Source organism: Lepisma saccharinum, chromosome 26 (genome assembly GCF_977018435.1).
Source record: "Lepisma saccharinum chromosome 26, izLepSacc3.1, whole genome shotgun sequence".
Taxonomy (NCBI): Eukaryota; Metazoa; Arthropoda; class Insecta; order Zygentoma; family Lepismatidae; genus Lepisma; species Lepisma saccharinum.
The window spans coordinates 7505807-7530047 of NC_139254.1; the positions used below are offsets into that span (position 1 = coordinate 7505807).

Genomic DNA, 24241 nt, shown 5'->3' on the forward strand with positions numbered 1-24241 from the left:
TATAGAAAAATACATGAATTAGCGGCCAAATACATTGAAAAATGCAAGAAAACACTTCTACGACCTTCTGAAATTACACAGAAACTCAATTCCTTAAGTATTTTCTTCTGTAAATTTGAAGAAATTCGTTTACTGACTTTGATAGTTTTACCCAGTTGAACAATAACTGATAGTAACTTCATAGATAATTTGTTACTAAACTGTGGTTCGGAAAGCTAGAGAGGTAAAATTTGATGGACTGACTAAATGGAGTAAAGTGTGTTGCCTAACTTTACGCGGTGGTAGAACTTACCATTGAAAATTTGCCATTGGAATCCACTTATCGCCGTACAGTTAGGCAACACACATATCACCTTGCAGAGAAGCCAGTATTTCAGGATCTAGATATCCAATTTTTATTTATTGATTGATTGAATTGTTGTTTTTAAGTCCACTTTATGCACAGAAAGGCTAATCGGGACTGGACCTACAGTTTAATGTGGGATCCGAACCACTCTACCGAGTATCGAGCCCGTCTGTGACTACGTTGCCGTACTCAACGGGTGAAAGCTAACCTGTTCGAATCATCCGCTTGGCGGCGCTAGTGCTTCGCTTATTAGCTTTCCGGAAATAGGTGACATATCCTGTGCAAATTTTCGGATTCTGTCTTTCCACTCAATGTGCTTTATATTCTGTGAACCCGGGACCCCGTGATAACTATTAAGCTATCTGGTAAACATTTAATGCGTGATTCATGATTCGAACGTGAAACTTTGTTAAAGAATACCTAACCGAAACTATGCTCTGAACTCCTTGAAGATATATCAACCAAATATCTGATGGGCTATTTAAATACTTTATTTATACATATGTTTGTGGGCCTTGTAATTGTAAATTCAATCAATTAGTAACAATTGAGAGCATGTGCTGTGTGGTTGCGTTCGTATTAAGGATAAAATTGCTTTTAGGAGGATTCGTAGCGTCGAAAGAAAGCGTTGTACTGTCCCTGGCAGTAATGGCGCCTATACGCTGTGAAAATTTGAACATTGACACGTTGCTTTTTTGTTTATTTTTCAAGATTCGGAACGTGAACGAGATACTGTCAAATTTCGTTCAGCTGTTATTCGCCTTTTATGACCAATCTACAAAAAATTGTACATAAGTTATTCTATTGTCAAACGGAGCTCTATTTGTCTTGGTACTTTATTTCTGTTTCACTATTTTTGCTTTCCTGTTTAATATGGCTTCTCCTGTACTGGAAATTTCAATAAATATATTGCTAGATTGGCCTATTTTTTCACCAAAAGTGAAAGTTCATTCAGTGAGAAACGATGATTCCAATAAGTATAACTGTTTGATCCAGTTATAACTGGAGTAAAGTTGCATCATTTGTTTCATTTAACGTGTACAAAGTATATTGAATACGGTGCGTAAATTCCTTCAACAAGCACGATTTCTTTAAAGACGACGCCTTCGGAAATTTTTAAATTTGCTTTGTTCGATTCGTGACCTTTCCAGTCTTCACTCTCTCTGAAACATCGAGGAAGAAAAAGTTTGGAGTGGCATTTGCGGCATTTTCATGTCAAAGGCTGTCGAGGTGTCGTGTGAGGAGGCGATTCCTTCCAACTTTCCCTTTCAATGAACATCATGGCTCAAGGCGGTGGTCTGAGCCAGTGTTGCTACGTCCTAAGAATGTTTACCTAGGTCAGAGGGAAATTTCCCTCATTGAAGGGCGAAAGGGAATTTATTGGAAAAGTCACAATGTCATTAGTTTTTACTATATTTCTTATCATTGCCATTATTTCTGCTAAACAACGAAGCTACTTTGTAAAGTTAATCCCGATCCAGAATATACTTTTAATTTTCAAAATAAAATTACCCACTTCCATGATGAAGAGATGGTGCGAGCGATTGCGGGTGTAAACATAAGTGTGTGTCTGCTAGAAAGACAAGTAAAAACGAGTGCCTACTTTGGCACACTATAAAAGTATTGTTAACATTTTTAGCACTAGGAGGGCATTCTCTAATAATAACTATTTTTTATATTGTGTTCAAGCAATCGTCGTTATAGTAAGGGGAGAAATTGGTTTAAGAGGGAAATTTATGAGGGCTGGTGGGATTTTTCAGATTGGAGGGATTTTTTTATTCTCAGAGTTCGCAACCCTGATCGAAGAGAAATGATTGGAATCCCATCATAGATGCATGCAACCGCCTGAGGCCCATCGCACGTCCTACTAACCCACCATCGTTCCTTCAATACATTCCCTTCTTTCTTTACATAATGGACACACGGGTGCAGCACACAAGAAACAAGTACCCATCCCATACCACCAGAACATAAATCAGACACACGTAACTCCTTCCAGTTACGATGAAAAACCTTCCTCAAGGCGACAACTGGAAGCGACAGATGGGTAACATGGGTTACGCGATTGGAATCCAGTAATATGTTGTTTCCAGGAGCGTTACTTGGCACTTGTGGAGCATTTGGGAGCGCTGGACAAAAAACAGGTTCCTTATCCTTTCACCAAGAATAATCTATACTAAGGATGGGACGCTTCGAACTAGAGATAGGATTTCGAAATACACTAGCGCTGCCAAGCGGATGGAAGACAAATATCAGCTTTGGTTATATCTAAAGATTAAATCACGGACCGCAGTGTACACTACTCTCAAGTCCATTGCACATTTTTTCAATCATTTTATCGTTTTATTTTGGCTTTGAATAAACATAATAGAGTGCAGTTGAATGAATTGGAATCAAGTTTTACCCAAAACGGTGCAATTTTTATGATGTAAGACATGAAGCTAAAATATTGTTAAACTGATTTCTCTTCCGTCCACCAGATGGTTCTGCAAGATGGCACACACTTATAAGGAAAACATTAACTGTCTAGTCCTAACATTGTTAATCATTGCAAATTGAAAGTTGTATGTCTGATACTTTTTACATTTGGAAATTCGCTGCAAAACACCTTTTCTGAAGTGCCTTTATTATAATCAATCAGTGGCGTAGCATGGGCATTTCGGGTGGGAACGCCAAGTCCGAAGGAAAGGTCGGCCCTTTTTTGGTTAATAATTTACTTATGGAATTAGTCGCCACAGGTGTTGTTTATTTGCCTGAAGTCAGTTGGGTTTGCAATAAAGCATCATCATCCATGCAGTTTTTAGCTAGAAAATTAGATGCCTCACTATGCAACAAATGTTTTGAACTCTGGTGTTTTATACCTTTCGGCATGACACAAATCATTATAAAACCTACCTGAATCACAAGCCTCTGGACAACAGTAGACGTCATTGTTGTGAATGATCCAACTAATGATTGATTTGGTTTATTTTACTTCGCTTTTCTACCACTTTTGGTTAATCGCGAATATGAATATGAGTGATGATGATATTGATGAAGGGACACTCACAAAGAACACCCGTGCTCACCCCGGGATTTGAATCACGGGCCTCTGTCGTCTTGGCGTGCTGTGCAAAACACTCTGACACGGAGGTGGGCGGATGATCCAACTATCGTACACTCTACTAACATAACAGTGCCGATTAGTAATTCAGACCACTGTTTATTACGTCTTGAGAATGTTGATAAACATTTTAAAATAATTTTGTCCAGAGACCATTCGATGTTAAGAGTTTTCAAATGAATGCTAAACATTTCCATTGACACAATATTAAGCAGTTACATAATAACTAAAAAATAATAACCCGCAAAACTATTATTTTTTTATTATTATTAAGTGGTAGAGCAGCCACAGGCTGAACTTCTACCACGAGGACTTCAGCAACTTATTTGACAAAAACTGTGTTGATCTTTTAGTTTTTAATGCACATCGCTGTTCGTGCGATAAATTATACAATGCAGTGGCCATTAAGAAGTGCTATATTTCGGTTTGGTAAAGTTACGTCAGTTAATATTGCGTATTGTAGCAACACATAGCACGAGTGGCACGAGAACGAAGAAACGGGTGGAAATTCTACCGCTGTCGTCTGCTTCAGAAGGCAGGAAGGGTCACGTGAACCAATCACGTAGCCCTCTGCTCCATACGCGGGCGTAAGAGAGAGCATTTGGGCGCGTGCTTTAGAGATCCAAGCTTTCCCTCCAGAAAGGCAGCAAGGAATATAGGGTCCTGTACGCCGAACCTGCTCGGCGTCCGGCCAGGAAAGGCATTGAAAAAAAATGCTAGAACGAGTGTTGTTAGTGGAGCGTTGCAAGCGGATCGCGAGAAATAGCTATTATAATGCCATGAAGGTCAGACATATATGAAATTAGTCAAGATTTACTTTATATTTACAGAATTTACGCATTTTTTAAATATTAAATCTGGGAATGCCGGGCATACGAGCGTACTATAACGCTACGCCACTGTAATCAATGCCTTCTAATGATAATTAAAATGAATGTACGTATATTTGAGAAAGTCATTTGCATAAAACTGTTAAAAATTACATTATTATTACTCAGAAATCCATGTACATTTACGGGACGCCATCTGCCAGTTCTTGTTCAATGTCTCGGAAGGATCCACCTCTATAAATTGCATCTTCTTGCTTTCACCTTCTTGAGCATGCCGACTATAGGATGGATGAAGCAATGTGCATGGGCGTATTCTCGTATTATCGGTGACTCGGGGTCAGGATATGTGGTCGCCCTGTGCAGGAGGGTGGGCGGCGCGCGGGCACAATTACTAGGTGTTGCTGGTGGCCTCTTGGAACTCGTAATTGATTCCTCTTATAGGAAGCTTATTTGCCTACTCACAGACGGGATTGCTCCGTACGTTTTAATCAAGTGAAGTTGAAACGCGTGTTATTCTTCAATGCATGAGATTTTCACTGGGGATTTGCAACGTTTCCATCCCCATACAGTAATTACCTTTCGTAGAATTAGCACGGTTCTAAACGTGAAAAAAGTGCAAAAATGTCTCTAAACAGTGATAAATCCCTTGCTACATACAATAGTAGTGGATAACTACAGACATATTTCTAGTGTGTTCGGGAAAAAAGCACCCAAGGCAAAAGTGAAATTTTACAGCAGGCAGTTAATTCTTTTAATAGGAAACATTGCAGACATGATATCACTGTTAAGAATCTTTACACGTGCTCAATACACTTATATTATTTTCTTTAATTGATCCAATGTGACTTAAATGTAAGCAACCTAAAATTGCAGTTTGTGACTTACGTACTTTCTCCTGAACACCCTAGATTTTTTAAAGATAAAAATGACCTCTTAAAATCACTGCAGATATCTATATTGTGGTGGCTATTGCAGAAATAAACATCAAGACGTTGGTAAAACGGTTTTACTTTTAATATTGTTCTTATCAATAGAAGGTTGCTTTGTAAGTTATTTGTTCGATGTAGTTACAAATGTGGATAATTAACGAAAAACAAAAACAAAACTTACAAAGAGTAGAAATGAAATATTTGAGGAAAACAGTGGGATAGACGAGAAGGGACAAAATTAAAAATCATACAATCAGAATAACATTAAACACAAAACCAATATATCAGGATGTTGAGCAAACACAACTCAGATGATTTGGACATCTCAGCAGAATGCCTGAAGATCGAATACCTAAACAGGTATGGGAGGCAAGAATGCGAGGATTGGATGTGAAGAGACCGAAAGGAAGATCACGTAGGACATGGGATGAGGGAATGAAGGATATCCTGAGCAGAAGAAACATCTCGTGGAGTGAAGGAAGGAAGTTGGTAGAAGATCGTGACAGATTGTGAGCTCTCTGTAAAACCTCAACACCAATCCGTGGAAGAGGATCAAAATAAGTAAGTGAGTAAGTTACGAGTGTTTCAACCCTGTGTTAAAACGCTACAATGTACGTTGCTGTACTCAAAATTATGTGGTAAAATTAAGTGTTATTATTCTGTAAGTTGCTACATTTCACTGTGAAAAACTTACAAGAATGCGAAATTTGGAAAACTAAATGCATCATCTTAATCTTTTAAATGCTAATAGAATAGAAAAATATGCCTAGCAAAACTGTTACTTGGTCAGTGCTGTCTAGTTGCATTAAATTGTCAACATTTGTCCTGTTCGAATCATCCGCTTGGCAGCGCTAGTGCTTGGCGTATTAGCTTTCCAGACATAGGTTATATATGTTGCGCATATTTTCTGAGTGTTTCTTTTCGCTCAAGTTCCTTTTTTCCAGCGTTTCTTTCTGGGCAGTTAACACTTTCCAAGGATGATCCAACCTTTCATAGCGCATAAAGCTGATAAATTACAAGACATTGTTCAGAAATTCAATGACCCCTCTTGTGTGACGTCATTTAATAGTCTTCATCGAACATCTCAGCTAGATCCTCCACCTGTATAAACACATCTAGTTAAGAGCAGTAACGTTATGATCTGGACAATTATTCATTCGTGACATGCTGGAACGCGTTCGTTAATGCACGCACTTATTGCGAAGGTGCGAATGCGCTCGTTACCTTAGCAATATAATGAATGGTCTAGTTACTTCGAAAGAATCCCGATGTTTTCCCAACCAGCGTCTACCGATTGACCTAGCCCATTAATTTATCTCATTTTGCACGGCGAAACCAGTGTGTGGACACCCGCCGAGAGATGGCGTGGTCGGAATGGATCTTTTATGCCTCATGAAACATGGCTCTTTGCACTACAGTACAGGTTCCTTCTAGAGAGAAGTAAAAACATTATTGATGCTCTCTGTTGGAAGACAAGTGAAAGTCTTGAAAGTTTTTTCACTTAACTCCACTGAATTATAGCTAACGCACACAGAAATGTGTATCTTATCTTGTAACATTTACTATAAAACTTTACAGTTTTCTCTCAATCGTAATTCTTTGCAAAATTTGAACACAGATGGCAGGCAGTTTAACAAACAATGAGCAGTGCCACTGTTTCCTATTTTAGCCACGAACCAAACTTCATTTTATTATGTAATTGCTACTATTGACTTAGTACTGAAAGAAAGAGTATATATTCTACATACCTGTAGTAACGTTGTAGGTATAAGATATAAATAATAATTTCTCATTGTCAGCTTGTAAGAAACGTTCATTGAATTTTTGAAATGATCAACCTAAATTAGAGGAGTATCTATATACGTGCTCAACTAAGATTTTGTCTAATCTATAACCCTCAAACTACTTGCGACACAATGTAACCGAATGTTATGAAATAAATGACAGTAGAACCCAAGAGTTACTCAGTCAATTTGCTTTAATCCTTACACTATAAGGAAAGGCAAAGGAAATTGCTACCAATATGATCTCACAATTAAGATAATTCTTTTAATATAGCTTGAAAGCGATAAAATGGTCCGGCAACTTCTTCCTCCTCCACATTTCACTCCCACGTGCATTATGCTTTTCGTCACGAGGTAATTTCCGATGATTTGACGGTAGACTCATTTCGAATGCCGAACAATACTTTCACACAGTACTTTCTCTCTTTATAACTCAATTCCTTTCCCCATTCAGTCCATTCTTTCATGGACCTTCATGGTCGTTTTAGATTCTCTGAACCATGTACAATTGCTCATATTCTGCGTCACTAAGTGTGAAGTACGAGTGATGAGAACGAACGACGAACGTAGATATCCATAACTTCAACTGAATTCGAAGCCAGTGCCTCAAGTGGCTACGATTTTACTAATTAATGGCGTTTAAGGAAAAATAATTCAAATGAGAATAAGAATGAGAATAGGTAATGCATAATTAGACATAAATAGGACTTATATTGTGTTGCAGAGTCAACCGCAGAACCGTAATGTTACATTTATATTCCTAAAAATAGTCAATTTCTCTATGTTATTGCAATCGTTACTTCATAAAATTTGACAGTGATATTATGAGTGAGTACTATCCATTAGTAAATTATGCTAAAATATTGCACAACATCTCTCCTAAATTTGCAATTATTTCGCATTATGAGGAAAGAAGGGAGACTTTATTAGCACCCTGTAGCCTACTAAAATGCACAAAACCATTTCAGAGATGTTTCTCTTCTGATATTTGCAGTCATTAGCATTATTCTCCCATTCGTAGCCTCTTAAAGTTCAGAAAAAGAACCAAGGTAATGAAGATGAAAAAATAAGCTGCTCTTGTTTTAGTCTGCGACATTTGACATTTGAAACACTCGGATATCATCTGTAGACTTTAAAGGTCACTGGAAGATAGTAAGAATTATTTCACTTCGGTTAACTGATTACAGTGTTGCAAGACTTAAGTGATTCTCCACCTACTGTTTTAACTAGCTACGTAAGACAGACAACGTTCCAAATGTACGAACATCGTTGTCATTTCTGTTGCAGAAAATTCATAAATGTAACATAATATTACCAAGGTAGAATTGATACAAGTGAGTCAGTCCAGAATATTCAATGAACACGATTAGGGATGACGTTACATGGAGGAGAGAGGTTCTTGATTTTTTGAACATAACAGCATTATACTCATAACGGTTTGATGCAAAAATCCCGTAACAGAAAGAAATTAATTTGCAAGATGCATCTCTACAATTTTCACCTTCAACCAGTCGACGGGCCAAGGCGAGTGCATGCAGATCACTCAATTGGTTGACGAATTGTGAATGCTGCAAAAGATTGAACTATTCATAATACTCAGCACATCCAGTGTAAGATTTTGCAGTAGCCTCTTCGAACCACCCGCTTGGAGGCGCTAGTAGTTCTACCCTTAAAATTCCAGCTAAGTGACACATCCTATCATGAATTCTGTGACATCATGTACCAGCAGCGCATGCGCATAATTATCTGATTCTAACCAATAACCCTGCAATGCTTCTAAAATGCCGGTTTGTTAAAGAAATAAGGTCCAAAATAAAGAAAAATGAATGAACCGTTCAAAAAACATGCAACATAATGAAAAATATCGGTTTAATGTGCTTGCTTTACAGAAGAATCTAGCATAAGGATTAACAAGAATTTGAACTTGCCTGTGATAGCGTGCACATCGATCAAAGCAGATGGATACACTGCTTTCCCAAATTAAGTTCGTACCCGCCCATCCACACTTTCTATCGCAGTTCTAATTTGTTTTCCATTCCCAACAAAACATGCACGCTCCGACGACACGAGAAACCCTCCCTAGAATCTCACCTAATTTGCATACGAGCCGAAAACTCAGCAACGTATCTTCTTCCTCGTAATCGTCAGTGTTTCCATATGTTGTAATTTGTTGCAAGAATTTGCAAGGCATGAAATATTGATGCTGCAGAACCTTCAGGTGTTCCAAAACGCGAGATAATTGAAAACGTATTCCACATTGGCTCTAGTTGTCGCTTGTAATGAAGCAGTTTCAGGTTCGGTTCTCCTTAAACGGCTCAAGCGTAACTTTATGGTCATTTCTGACAGATGGTGCGTAAGATAATGGAAAGAAAAGCCGACTCCAATGCCTTCTTACATTATTATTTACACGTTCAATCACTCCGTGGTAATGAAATGACTTTATTGGTTGCAGGTGCTTCTGGAACTGATGACGTACAGCTGCAAGTTCATATTTTGAGATTTTGGGCTTTTTTTGGAAGTAAGTACAGTTTCTATTTTTATAAATTCAAATTTTGATTGTGTATGCTTCATTTACTTTGTCTTTTGTTTTATTTTCCTTTGTTTTTTAAAGAATATGGCTTTAGGACTTTTCAAATAACTATTTACGTTTCATGTATATTCCATTGTGATTTTCGTTGTTCTCTTACATTAACGTTGTAATTGTGTGTGTGCTGATTCCATTCTTTTGTCCCATTCTCTTCACGCCAAGTTCCCTACTAACTCATTCCATGCATTGTCTCACTTAAGTACTAATTCTGGTATGAATTTATGTTATTCTCTAATTCTATTTGAGTTTTTCGTTACGCTCAAATCTGTTCGAGTTTGTTACGTTATAATTAGGGCCCGGGACTTTACGTCCTATAAAACTTTAAAATATGTTATAAAAATGGAAAAATATGTCATGAAAAATTAAAAATGTCAGAAAAATTCAGAAGTATCCCCAGTAAAGCCAAAAATATGCACAAACAATACTTTCGAATGTCTCATTATACGGGATGTCAGTATCTTCCAGGGAAGATCGACTCTGAAGGGGGTGGGGTATTAAATGAAGTCAGAATCCCTTTAACCATATAATGTAGTGGGAAAATACTGACAATATATTGTGAGGTTCACTGCAATTATCCAAAATGCTATTTGCTATTGTGTCAGATTTACACCTTTGTGGAAAGTAAAGCATAATTGGCAGCTCGCTATAAAAAAGGGGGAATTTTTGTTCTGTACTAGTTGGTAAGAAAAGACGACATCTGTTGTTAATTTCTTCGTTCGTAATTTTCTTATCCTGCCATCTATAATATGAACTATCCGTTGCTCTAAAGGTACGAATTATAAAATTAAAATAAATAAATTATAAAATAACCGATTATATGCAAGACAATTACGAAATTATACAGAAATATGTCTTATTACGAGAAAATTGAAGAAATATGTTGTAAAAACACGAAATTGGTAAAAAAAAATATGTCAAAATATGTCTTATGAAGCTTGTTTATTTCGACTGATTTTCATCAAATATGTAAAGATCTCACCCCAGTATCCGATCTGATGCCAAATAAAATATATGTTATAACATCAAGTCCCTGGCCCTAGTGATAATTCTATTCGTGTTTTATCGTTGCGTCTTAATTGTTTGTTTTTCGTTACACTCTTCTATTTGAGTTTTCTCCTACGCTCAAATTCTGTCTGAGTATTTTCATTACGCGTTAATTCTGTTAGTTTTTCGTTTCACTCTAAATCTCTGTGCTACTTCATTTATCGCTAACTCTTTCCAGCTTATTCCGTTATATCTTACTTATTTCGCCATTCTTTTCTTATACATCGTTCGCGTCAGCTTTATTCTAATACTTCATTTCATAATTATATCTTCCCCATATAATCTGAGTTATATTTTGCACTAGAAGCGTGCCTATTTTATTTACACCTTTAAACTTTTTCATTAGAGAGATTGAATTTGGTTAATTTATGCATAAAAGTTCACTTCTCTTGATTGCTGCAACACTTGTCCCTTCTTTTCTGCACCGTGCTCCTCGGCTAAGTCTAACGATGCACGTACCACGTATCTAAAGTCATTACAGGATAATAAATCACCTACGTCAGCCAGGAAGATGAATGGGAAGATAAGATGCGAAGACATGTTCTATGCTTCCTCTTTGTTCTTCACATGCACTGGCATTCCCATCGCCACGTGCTCTTAGAGGAAAGTGCCTGGGGATGGATACACTGCCGTTGGGCGTTGAATGGGGCAAAGATGGCGGCACTGTTGCTTTCACCGTCTTGTCGTGAAGCGAGGTGAAAAAGTAAGAAGTCTTCGTGACGAAAGGATGAACATACTCCCATGTCTTCATTCTATGCTGAGCAGGACTTAAAGGACAATGCAAAGGTGGAGAGCAAGATGTTAAAGACAATGATAAGGCGTGTCGTAAGTCATGCTGACTTAATGAGTGGCGTTTCCGATTACACTAACTTAAGGCTTATGCATTATCGCCACCTCTACACAGAGAAGGGTTGCAAATTGTCAAGGTTCTGGCGAACATGGCGTCGCGTGAGGGGATAGAGTGGGGCCGTTCAGTTGAAACCCCCGCCTTTGGGAATTGCCATAGGTCTAGTCAGTGTGCAAATTAACGGGGGGGGGGGTGTCGGGGATTTCCCCCCACACAAAAAATATTCCCGGCAAATAAAAATTAGTTTTTTCCCTGCCACGGATGTTTTTATCCAGTATACCATTTCTTAACTATGCACAAACACAATTGAAAAATCATTCTTGTCCATTACTGGCCCAGTCATCAAATTTTTCCATGTTGAAAAATATGCAGTTTTGTGGATTAAAGGAGGACCATTCTGCAACTGATAACCTAATGCTGATAAGCGTTCACAAGAAACTTGTACGTAAGTTAGATGGACGTTAAATTTGAACTTGTCAATAGAAAGTTGGTCAAGTTTTTCGTGTTACTAGTTCAATATCTTTTCTCGTGTAAGAGTTTGGGTTTAATTACGATGTAAATACACTAAGTGTTTCTAAATTACACATAAATGTAATCATAAGATTTAATGACTTAGATTAGAGCCAATGTTCTCTGATACTTAGAACCGGAAGGCGATAGTTCAATTTACTGACTGGCAACATATACAAATTTGCACACCAAAAAAGAAACCCACCCAAAATGAAATCATAAGTACGCCACTGAGTGGGCATCTCCCCCAAAGCAAAAAGCTTAATTCGCACAGTGGGTCTAGTTAATTTTAAATTCGAAAAAGAAGGCAAAGATCATATTGTCTTAATAGTCGATTAGAGAAATAAAGTTCAGTTGGTCAATATTCCGGAAGAATAACTAAACTGAACGTAAAATGAAAAAAAAAACAGTGTAAAAATATACGAATCAGGACAGAACATTGCAGTCACCAGTAGCGTGCCCAGAATTTTCAAAGGGGGAGGAGGGGTTACGTATGCTTATTATAGCAGTCAACCCTCGCTTTGCCATCTTTTCCTACCTTTGACGTTCTCTTTTAGGAATAATATGCCACAGGGGGATCATGACCCCCACCAACCTCCCCTTGGACACGCCACTGGCAGTCACACTGCATTTTCTCCACACCCACACACTCCAGAAACACTACATTCAAATGAAACCAGTTTCCGATCATTTAACATGCATTTGTGACTGTAAGGCTGTATCGTGTTACGATCCATGACCCACACCTGATGACGTTGAATTAAATCAAATCTCAGTCAGGCCTTCTGTATAAGAAGGTATTGGCCAGATTTCTCCCTTTCTTGTCAGAAGATTCTATAAAGTGTAAAATGCCCGATTCATGTATTTAAAATAATGCAATCAATCACTAGTATTCGAGATGCCATAGTGTTTTTAAAATCAAAATATCTTTCCCTAGAAATGTAGATATATTCAGGGAAACATCGAAATTTGTTCTAAACCTGTGCATTCTGTAAAAAATTTCTATAGTTGGTGAGAAAAAGAAGATAATTGGTGATAATATTAATTTAGTTAAATATTACAACTCATGTAAATTAAGGGGTTTAATAGGGATGTACAATTATCTCTAGGTAAATTTATCAAAGCCGGGAAATGTCTGTAACTTGTTTATTCTGTAATTGTTGACATTCGTACTTACCTATTCTGCATTGCGAAAGATTGTTTAACAAGGGATTTCGCTTTTTGTTTTAAGGAAATTAGTATCTATTGTCGACATATCGAGTAATTATTGTTCGTTCATTTCTCGCTTCCTGAACACGCAAAATGGCGGGCAAATCTTGACTAGCGTTGTGTTTCAAACGGCAAAGCAGTGTTTCAACCTTAACAGAAAAATTCGCGCATAGCCCCGAAAACCATTCCCGCATAGCCCCAAAAACCATTCACGCATAGCCCCAGAAACCATTCGGGATAGTATGACCATCCACGACTAGCCCCAAAAACCATTCTGGATCGTATAACCATCCACGAATAGCCCCAAAAACCATTCACGATAGCTCCACGCACCATCACGTTAAGGTTAGGTTAGGTTGCTTTAGGTTGGGCAATATATTGAAAAAACTGTGTGTTTGGAAACACTTACCAGGCATTACGTCATCAGATGCTCGCAACATCCGGTTCAAGTACATGGATGGAAATGCAAGCAACAGCTTTCGTGCATCGCACGGACATTATTATAGAAAAATACATGATTTAGCGGCCAAATACATTGAAAAATGCGAGAAAACACTTCTACGACCTTCCGAAATTACACAGAAACTCAATTCCGTAAGTACTTTCTCCTGTAAATTTGAAGAAATCCATGCACATTTCAGTCTATGTAACCATAGATTATTGCGAGACTAACAAACATTACGTTTTATATTTACTTGTTTTCGTTTACGAGTTACCCAAGAAGGAAAAAGAGGAAGTGAAGAAAACAAGAATACCAACGTAGTACTTAATAAGTCATTAAGGACATTAAAGAACCACCCCAAGGTAAAGATTTGGCGTCACAATAAGGGCATTAGGGATTATTACACTGTAGATTCAATTGTAACTCTGACGATGCCAAGAGGAAATATCTTCGGGCTTGAAACACGATGACCGATTTCCCTCAAATGCAATACCTAATGAATCCTACGAGATCGTGTCTTCCCGTTTTACCCATTTCCCTTTCGCCCAGTACCGAAAAACTTTGTTTTATTGACTCAAGACTCCCCAGAACGGAAGTACCGTTTCGCCCAGAGGGAATTTTTAAAAGATGGTTTGAATGTGAAGCGAAATTGGAAAGTAAAATGCCAAATAATCAGGTGTGGCTTCGAAAGAGGAGCCTTGTCGCATTGTTTAATGCATGAATAACAGAAATACAGATACATGTACATACGAATACACAGTACAAACACAATATCAACAATAGTATTAGGTTAGGTTAGGTTAGGCTCTACACGATTGGGAATTTTTACTATCATATTTCCCTCTGGGCGAAACGGTACTTCCGTTCTGGGGCGTCTTATCACTTGTGTCAATAAAACAAGTTTTTCGGTACTGGGCGAAACTGGTATGAATCCTTCGAGGGTACCTAATTACTTTGACAATTTCAGCCCAGACGCTCTAAATTCACAGCAGCCGTGATATCTTAATTGTTGACGTAACCCCCCCCCCCAGCCCCCATTCGGCTACCGCCCCTCCTAAACTAGTATATAATACTCAATTCTACGCGTAGTTCTATCTACAGGGTGAGTGAAAAGTCCCTGACCACCCCTTATAAAATGAAACGGATTGTAGAATGCAGCAATTGGTCATGGTAGTAATATGTTAGGCTTAGGGCGAGACGTTTTGGTGCATGTCATGACAACGTCCTCCATCTTGGTGACCGCCATCTTGGATCTATAGCTTTGAGCGGCCAATTGTTAGTCTTGCTTCTTAGCAAGTTACGAGCTTGGCGTCACTTCATGATGATGCTGTTAAATGACTTGAATTTTAATCTTAAGGTCAAAATAACTCAACATGTTTAAGGAGCAAGTAATTGTCGTGTAATTGAAGTAAGAATGTGGATGTGGCGTCATCTGTTATAGAATGAGTACATTTTGTGTGAATTTAGGGCAATTATTGTTATTACTTTTCCAATTTTTTTGGTAACTTATGTGTTCATCGGCTTACCCATAGTGTTGCCCACGGGACGAGACGGGACAGGCTTTTAAAAATTCGAGACGAGACGAGATTGATCATGTGTCATAAGACAAACAAATATTTTTGAGACGAGACAGCAACTCCACGAGACGAGACAGGCCAAAGTCTCGTTTCGTGGGCAACACTACTTACCCATAGGCCGGTCTATGACGAAAGCATTTCCTTTAGCATTTTTGCTAGCATAAATGCTATGTAAATGTTTCCAAAAATCTCATAGCAGATCGTACTTTCCACGCAAGCATTTCATGTAACTTTTCGGCTAGCTTTTGCGATTACAATGTATAATATATACAGCATGAAAGGCACGTTGGGTTACACCACCTATGCTGAGTGCACGGTGTTTGCATTTGAAACAACTAAAATATTCTTCCATACGTGTATAGTAACCGTTATAAAGTATGTATTTCAGCAGTGCCATTGATTTGCAACTAATAGCTGCTTAGAGAAAACCTTATTCCTCTCGGTTGAATAGTTATCGGCTTTTAAAAATGTGAAGTGATACATTGTTTACATCTCACGCGGCCGCCATTACAACTGCACTCGTGATCTAGAGGTCGCTTCTGATTGGTTACGCTACGAAAAATGATTCGAACCGAGCCTATCCTTGAGAAATGCCATGAAATATGCAATGGCATTTGAAATGCCATAAGATTTTTTACTTTACACGGTAGCATTTTGGTCATGGCATAAATGTTAAGAGAAATGCTTTCGTATAAAGCGGGAATTAGAAAATATTTTTACCAGTTTATTTTTATCCTAATGCAGACCCGTAGCCAAATTTTTCTTTCAGGAGGGGAGCTTATCCCTTATCAGCAGCCGTCATCTAAAAGTGGGTGGGGGGGAGAAGCCCGGAAGATTGATTTCTCAGTATATTAGAACTTATTATACAAGATATTTAATCGTGCTAGCAAAGATATCAAATTTTTCACATTAGACAGAGACTTGAAAAAAGTGGGAATATAATCAAAACATCCATCAGCTATTCATTGATTTAAAAAAAGCATATGATTCGGTCAAAAGAGATAAATTATATAATATATTAGTCGAGTTGGAATACCTAAGAAGCTTGTTAGTATGATAAAAGTATGCACCACTGAAACAGAAAGTAAAATTCGTGTGGGTATTAATATGTCTGACAAATTTACAATTCATGATGGGTTAAAACAAGGAGATCCATTGCTCTTCAATCTTGCCTTAGAATATGCTGTTAGGAAGGTAAAAGAAACTAAAGGAGGACTAAAATTAAATGGTGTGACTCAGTTGTTAGCATATGCAGATGTAGACTTATTAGGGGGTGATATAAATACAATTAAGAATAATGCTAAAATATTTTTGAAAACTACTAAAGAGATAGGTTTGAAAGTTAACAAAGAGAAAACTAAATATATGCTTACAGGCTGAAACCAAGTGTTAGGTAATAATCAAAATCTAATTATTGATAACAACTCGTTTGAACCAGTTTCCAAATTCAAATACTTAGGAGTAATATTAACAAATGAAAATTATATTAAAGAGGAAATAAAAAGTAGGCTTAATTCAGGAAATGCATGTTACTTCTCTCATCATAAACCTTTGTCTTCTCGTTTAATATCTAAGAAACTAAAAGTTAAAATATACAAAACAGTAATTTTGCCTGTACTATTATATGGATGCGAAACTTGGTCCCTTACATTGAAAGAGGAACATAAATTAAAAGTATTTGAAAATAAGATCCTTAGGAAAATATTTGGACGTAAAGGGGATGAGGAGACAGGTGAGTGGAGAAGGTTACATAATTTAGAAGTACATAATTTGTATTCATGTCCAGATATTATTAGAATAATTAAATCAAGGAGACTTAGGTGGGCAGGCCATGTGGCACGAATGGGATAGGAAAGAGGAGTTTACAGGATTCTTGTTGGGAAACCTGATGGTAAGAGACCAGTAGGAAGACCAAGACGAAGATGGAGGGATAATGTTGAGATGGACCTAAAGGAAATCGGTAGGGATGGAAAAGAGTATATAGATCTTGCTCAAGATAGGGACAGATGGAAGGCCTGTGTTGCTGCAGCCATGAACGTTCGGGTTTAAGAAGGCTAAATAGTTGGTTAGTTAGTTAGCAAAGATAACCAGTTTCGTATCTATTTCGGCGGCTAGTAGGCGTTTAAGCCAAAAATTGAGTTCAGTGGTCAACGGGATTTGATTGACGCCCACTTGTCCACAGCTGACCGCAACCTTTTGTCCAAGATCACATGGTTACACAACATCCCCCTTCCACCAGAAACAAGAGCGAAACGCGGCAGGGAAGTAGCCCTGTGTGACGTCACAATGGGAAACCAATCAAGGAAGAAAGACGCGTCAATGGTTCTCACGCCGAAGAGGAGCAACATTCAGCCCAATCGTGCTTCCGAGGACCGAATTACTACGCCCCCTAATGACTTTTCGGCGGTGAAAGCGGAGGTCATGAATAGGCGGCAGATAATAGACAGTGTTGCTATCTGCGGGAAAGGAAAAATCCCACTACTGCATCGAAATTTCCCACTTTCATATTTTTCGCTCCTTATCTACATGAAACTTAAACATGGTCGAGTAATATGATGTGAAGGTGAAAGGAACGTTGGAGCTAAGTTTGTTGCGCAGTAGTGACATGTTTCATGGGCAGATTGAGCGAAATTAACGTTAAGTTCCGAATTAACATGGATTAAGTAGCAATCGCACGCTTGCTGTCTAAAATGAACTGATCGCCCTCTGAGACATCTAAAACTAGCAGCAGCTCCCATGAATTTAGTGGCCGGCACCTAAAAGAGAATCGTACCCCCAGCTTACAAGATGGTCATTATTACGGCACTGACGCAAATGAATTCATTAGTTATTGAGACTGAACTAGTTGACCAGTGAGTTCTGATTTTTTGTCACATTTAACGGAACTGGATTTCCAGTAGGTATGCCCTAGTTGGCGCTGGACTGGCTATCAATTTGCTAGTTTTCGCCTCTCACGATACTTATCAGCGAACTTGTCGATAGACTTTTGTTCCCATACGAGGGAAGTTGTAATGGCGGCCGCGTGAGATGTAAACAATGTATCACTTCACATTTTTAAAAGCCGATAACTATTCAACCGAGAGGAATAACGTTTCGTATAAAACGTTATTAGGTACAAAAGCAATGGCACTGCTTAAATACATATCTTACAACGTTTACTGTACACGTATGGAAGAATATTTTAGTCGTTTCAATTGTAAACACCTTGCACTCAGCATAGATGGTGTAACTCAACGCGCCTTTCATGCTGTATACGTTATAACTTGCTGGAGTTACACTCGGAAACCACGGACAAAAACGCTCCTTTGCACATTCACAGATTATCTTCACATGGCGAAACTTTGCTCTGATTGGCTGTTCCACAGAATCCAGTCGAGGAAAGCAAGTAGCCATTAGAACATGTCCTATTCCTCCAAACCATTCAAGCAGTCAGCCAGGCGGCCATGATTGCTACCTAGAAAGTTAGTTCAGCGCCAACTAGGACATTCCAACTAGAAATCCAGTTCCGTGTGATAGGGGCTTTAGTTACATTTATGCACGGATGGTATAATTGAAACTAGACCTACAGTTTAAAGACCACTGTGTGTCTCTACCGGGGATCGAACCCGGGACGTTTACTACAAGGTGACGACGTCTGACCAATAATTACAGTTGGATTAGTTACAGAAATAAAGTAACAAGTTACAGTTAACATTACTTTGCTTCCAAATGTAACGCTTTACAGTTACAGATTCGATCTTGACACATAATGGCATTAATTGAAGGCCATGGGTGTAAAGCATGGTGACATTTTTATAATTTTTTAATTACTAAGTAAAATATCCCATTCTTTCAATTTGCGAGTGAAATTTCCATGTCATACAGTTTGCATTGGATTCAGTGAAGCCTTCTGAAATTGGTAAACACAACACGAAAACAATTTAACTACAGTATAGCTTCTAATACCCTTTTTTCTTAATGAACTCAGAAATGACCAAGATGTCATTTCCCATGTTTTATACCCGAGTCCTTCAATTGTTTACATAAAATATAACATCTACAATATCATCACATTCTTCGCATTGCAACTTTACATAAATTTATCTTTATTCTCCAATGTTTAACTTCTGAATAATTGTTTTTAAACAGCACCGACTTATCTTGGTAGCCTGTGATTCATTCTACCCCTCCAAGCCAATTCGACTTCGCCAATCTACAAATGTCTACTTCCCTAAAACGCACAACTAGTCAGATGGAAGTGAGAATTGGGATTTCTAATTTCCCGTTTAGTGATATTGTTCAACATATGGCTACACTGGCTAAAGTGCATCTTGAACCATTTCTCCTGTAGTGTAATGTCTGATAACCACGTTCACTACTTCCCAGTTAGGTCCGTCTGGGTAATCTCGCTCACGTTTCGGCAAGAGAACAAGTTCCGACTTGTTTTATGCAGCCATCACGTTGCGAGAATAGCAAGAAGTTCCTTACTGGTTTGCAATTCGACCTTTCTCCATTTCGGTAACCACTTCCAATGCGCACACCAAGATGAATGCATACAGGTTGGTTCATTGTACACTTTTTCGTGTTCGGAATTTTCGTGTGACGTAGTTTGGTGGAGTCGCTCACAAATTTGCACAAAACAACAGTTTATGGGTGTTTTTTTTTTAATTTAAGCTTTGTAAGAATAATACATTACACGTTAATGCACATGTGATTAATTGGATGGCCAATAGTGGCGGAAAAGCGAAGTAAAATAACAGTGGCGTAACAAGAGGGAGGGGGGCGACCGCGACGTGAAAATAAAATATGGAAAAGGTTAATTCTTGTGTGCAATAAAATCAAAAGATTCTGTTTTTATCTCGCTTTAAATTCTAGTTAAACGTTATAATTTGAATGAATACGTCAATTCAGGGGCGTAACATACAGGCGGGCAGGCCCTAAGCCTAAAGGGCACGAAGAAGTAAAAATTATCGACGTATTTCTCATGTGAAACATTTACACAAAAATTCACGATAACTTGCTTGGACATTTTTGCCCATTTATTATTTTCTTGAATGAAAGAGCTTTGTGTTTTCTTCTTTCTCTCGACTTTGCACACACAATTTTAATATGTTAACAATAAAGCTCCTCCAACTGCCACGAAACAAGTGTGAGGCATTTAAATCCTTTCTTTGCTTTCAACTAAAGGAGGACCTAGCAGTTCTTCCTTTCTTCCTACAGCTTCAGATTTCAGTTCCCGGAAAACAGCGAAATATATTTATAGTGTGAGTGAAATTATAAAGTATAATTTATCTTAGCATTTAGTAGCATTTATCTTATCTTTCATGAATATCGTATCGCTGAGTGAATTAACACCAGCTTATAAACATTAATAAAACGTACCTACATCACCTGTATTAAACACACCTTATATGTTCATTATTAGTGTGTGTACAAATAGAAAATATACACATGAAGAGATTTTGTGATGGTCACATGTGTGTCTATTATTACTGAGGGAGGCGCGTATAGATTTCTGAATTTGAAAACGTCTGTGGTAGAGATTCGTTTGGTATGTCTGAAGACGTTGCATAATACCGAAAACTTACTTTAGGTATAAAACAACGCGAACAAACATGGCATTTCAGAATATCAGTAGTAACAATTATGAATCATTCAATCGATTGTACTGCCATCTGGCGGAAGGTTCCAAATGAAACAACATTTTCATTTAATTTTATCTTGCTTCCTATGCTATTCTTAGAATTTTGTTTCAGTTCTTGAGGCTCTGATTGCGTCAAGCAAAGAGTGTGAACATGGTGATTGACCATTTGCTTGGCAATATTTATAAATCCCACTGTACGCGCAATGCAATAGCATGTTCTAAATAAACTTTCATTCATTCCAAAAATAACACAAATTTGGCAAAAATGCGAATTGTGTGGCCATTTTTGCGAATTTCAACACTTTTTTCTTGCTTAAATATATAGCGAGAATTCAACAAGAACGTAGGCTTATAAAAATAAAATGCACGATATTTACGCGTGTATGACGTGCATGTTTTCCATAATTTTATCGTCCCAAAATACTATGATGCGTGTTATACATGGAATAATGGTGCATCACCGAGCAAAGCGGGTGGCTTATGACGGGAGATGGAGTGGGCACCTACCGGCACAAGGGAGCCGTAACGTCGGCAAAAAAATAACTTTCTCAAAAATCGTTTCAAATGTACAGGGTGGCCCGTAAGTCTCTACCCATTCACATATTTTATGTGTCCAGTGTATCTGTGTTCTGTCCTTCATTCTCGCTGCATAATATTATGCGACGCCATGTTCTGTGAGACATTTTTCGCAACATAGCAGGAGTTATTGTTACAAATGCCGCTGTAACAGCTGCCCTCAATTCATCATTGGAATTATAACGTTGTTTCGACACAATTTCCTTTATGTATCCCCAAAGAGAGTTATCACTCGTTGTCAAGTCCGGACTTTCATAGGAGCCGGGGATATTTCAGAACCACGACCTATCAATTTGTTACGATAAGTGTCATTGAGATATTCAAGCACACAGAGGGCATAATGAGCCAGAGAGCCATCGTGTTGAAAGCAAACCTCATCCCTGATTCCAAGTTCATCGAGTTTCGGTATAAACCATTGTTGTAACATATTGAGATATGGATTACTGGCCCATGAACATGGCATCGCATAATATTATGCACAACAGCACACAGAATGAATCACGAAAAGGAGTAAATTAAAATATTAGTTTAAAAGCGCATTTTAGGTATATTTAGCACAAAAATAGTGTGATAATATGAAAAAGCTAATTTCAGGACAAAACTCCTAACAGTAAAAATAAAATTAGAACGATTTTGGAAAAAAAAACACCGAAAAATCAAGATCTATTCATCATAGCCACCTGAAGATAACAAGTGAATGCCACCCTCCGTGACAGTGGTCAGCACGCCAGGGGTTCCGGGTTCGAATCTCGGTCTGGGCATTGGTGTTCTTTGCGCGTATGCCTTCATCAATTTCACCGTATCATCACTCATCACCATCTTCGCGATTAGCCAAAAGTGGCAGAAAAGCGAGGTGAAGTAAACCAAATCAATCAATAACAAAGAAATGTTCGATACCTTCAGAAGAAACATTTCAATAGGCAGCGTGCTAGAATCAGTGAACATGGACTAAAACTGCCTTACCTGTGTACTGAGACGTGCAAGGAAAGAGCTCTAGTAGCCACCCAGCCTCTTCACCCGTAAGCTCTCGTTCATAGAGCCGCCACACACGCACGACACGAGGCCTCTACATCGAGGAAGTCAATTCGTAGAAAGTTCCCCACTCGAGGCAGCGAGAAGATATCTCTTGGGTCCCTACTTCAAGGTACAGATGAGTTTTTCATCTACGCTTCCGGTCTGGATGCCTCCAGGGTTCAGTGGGAGGAGAGGAATTATGAAAATTTCCTCGACTCATAGCGCACATTCCTCGGGTGTCATGGAAGCCGGAAGGTTCTTCACAAAGGAAATGAAGAGGAAGTTTTTGTAACGAAAGTTCTGCCCCGGCACAACGCTTCCAATGCCGTCACGAACGTGACGTGTCGTAAAGAGAAATGAAGTGAGGATCTTTCTTTTCGGAATGCTTTCTGTAATAAATTGTTCCTCTTTCGTAATAAGCCATCGACTTGTTCACTAATTTTCGATATTGCTTTCACATCTGCCGATTCAGGGACGGACTGCCCGGGGCTCCAATTCGGAGCATCCCCTCCCCTTGAGTAGCGCCAAAATCTTATTTCTGATTATTTGAGCGTTTCATTTGTTCTCAAAGAGTTGGATTTTTGTAGACAAGAAAATAATTGAAGTTATTCCAGCATGTCAGAAGATACTGCAACATCATCAACGTAAGCTAAGAGATTACTTTTATTTTGATATCATTGTGTAGATATTTAATAAATACACACCTACAACGAATTCTTCTTTAACAGTAATTCTTAAGGTATTTAAAAAATAAAGTCTATTATTATCCCTCGGTAAATATACCGGGTGGTCCAAAAGTCCCGGAACGGTCACATATCTTGAGAAATACACATCGAATCTGAAAACGAAAAAATACGTGTTTAATAAGTGAGAGATAGCTATTCAATGATATCACACTTGATTCCCCACCCTCGTCCCCTGGGTGTGGGACGGGGGGGGGGGACTGTGAAATTTTAAATGGAAACTCCCATTTTGTATTGTAGAATCGGAAAGAGGACTTCATTCAGAGTCCAACGACCTATCAACCATCCTCCTAGCTCAATTAGAAACGGAGATATGGCGATTTTAAATTATCGGAAGGGGGGGGGGGATCTACAATATACTCTATTGAAAGTTTTTTGTTTTTTTTTGCGAAAATCGCCATGAAATTTCCATTTAAAATTTCACAGTTCCCCCCCCCCCGTCCCACACCCAGGGGGCGGACGTGGGGAATCAAGTGTGATATCATTGAATAGCTTACTTTCATCAAGTCATTATTTGTATTAATTTTGTTCTAAATGAAATGTTGTATGGCTTAATTGTAACCCTATGGAAATAATAAATAATAATAATAATAATAATATTAAACACGTATTTTTTCGTTTTCCGATTCGATGTGTATTTCTCACGATATGTGACCGTTCCGGAACTTTTGGACCACCCGGTATAACATTGTCATGCCTTTTACTGGTAGATGATGGAAAGTAGGTGCACCAGAGTAGAATGTTGGGGGAGGGGGGTAGCAGGGTAGAAATTAGGGGCGCCAAAAATCCGCCCCTGGACCGATTCTCACTTATTTACGAAAAGCAAAATAAATTTAGCAAATATTTCTAAATGGGCAAATTGGGACCTCTGTTTAATTGTCCAGGATGTGAAATTAGATAAAAAAAAAATTACAGTAGTCAAATTTTACCGCGTAACTTTTATTTTAACAGAGAAGCGCTAACTTACATACTTCCAGTGTATCAAACTTTACTCCCTACTTTTTACATGTTTAATTCCCGTTGCCAACTTCTGTTCTTGAGGTTCAAACACGATTAATATGTTTTCAAATGCTTTTA

At 38.2% G+C, this 24241-nt stretch overlaps 1 protein-coding gene across 2 annotated transcripts in view; it reads right to left on the reverse strand.

The window, feature by feature from the left end:
• The window catches only part of LOC145979458 (uncharacterized), a 111461-nt gene that overhangs the window by 72044 nt on the left and 15176 nt on the right, over positions 1-24241 (reverse strand). The window lies entirely within an intron of this gene.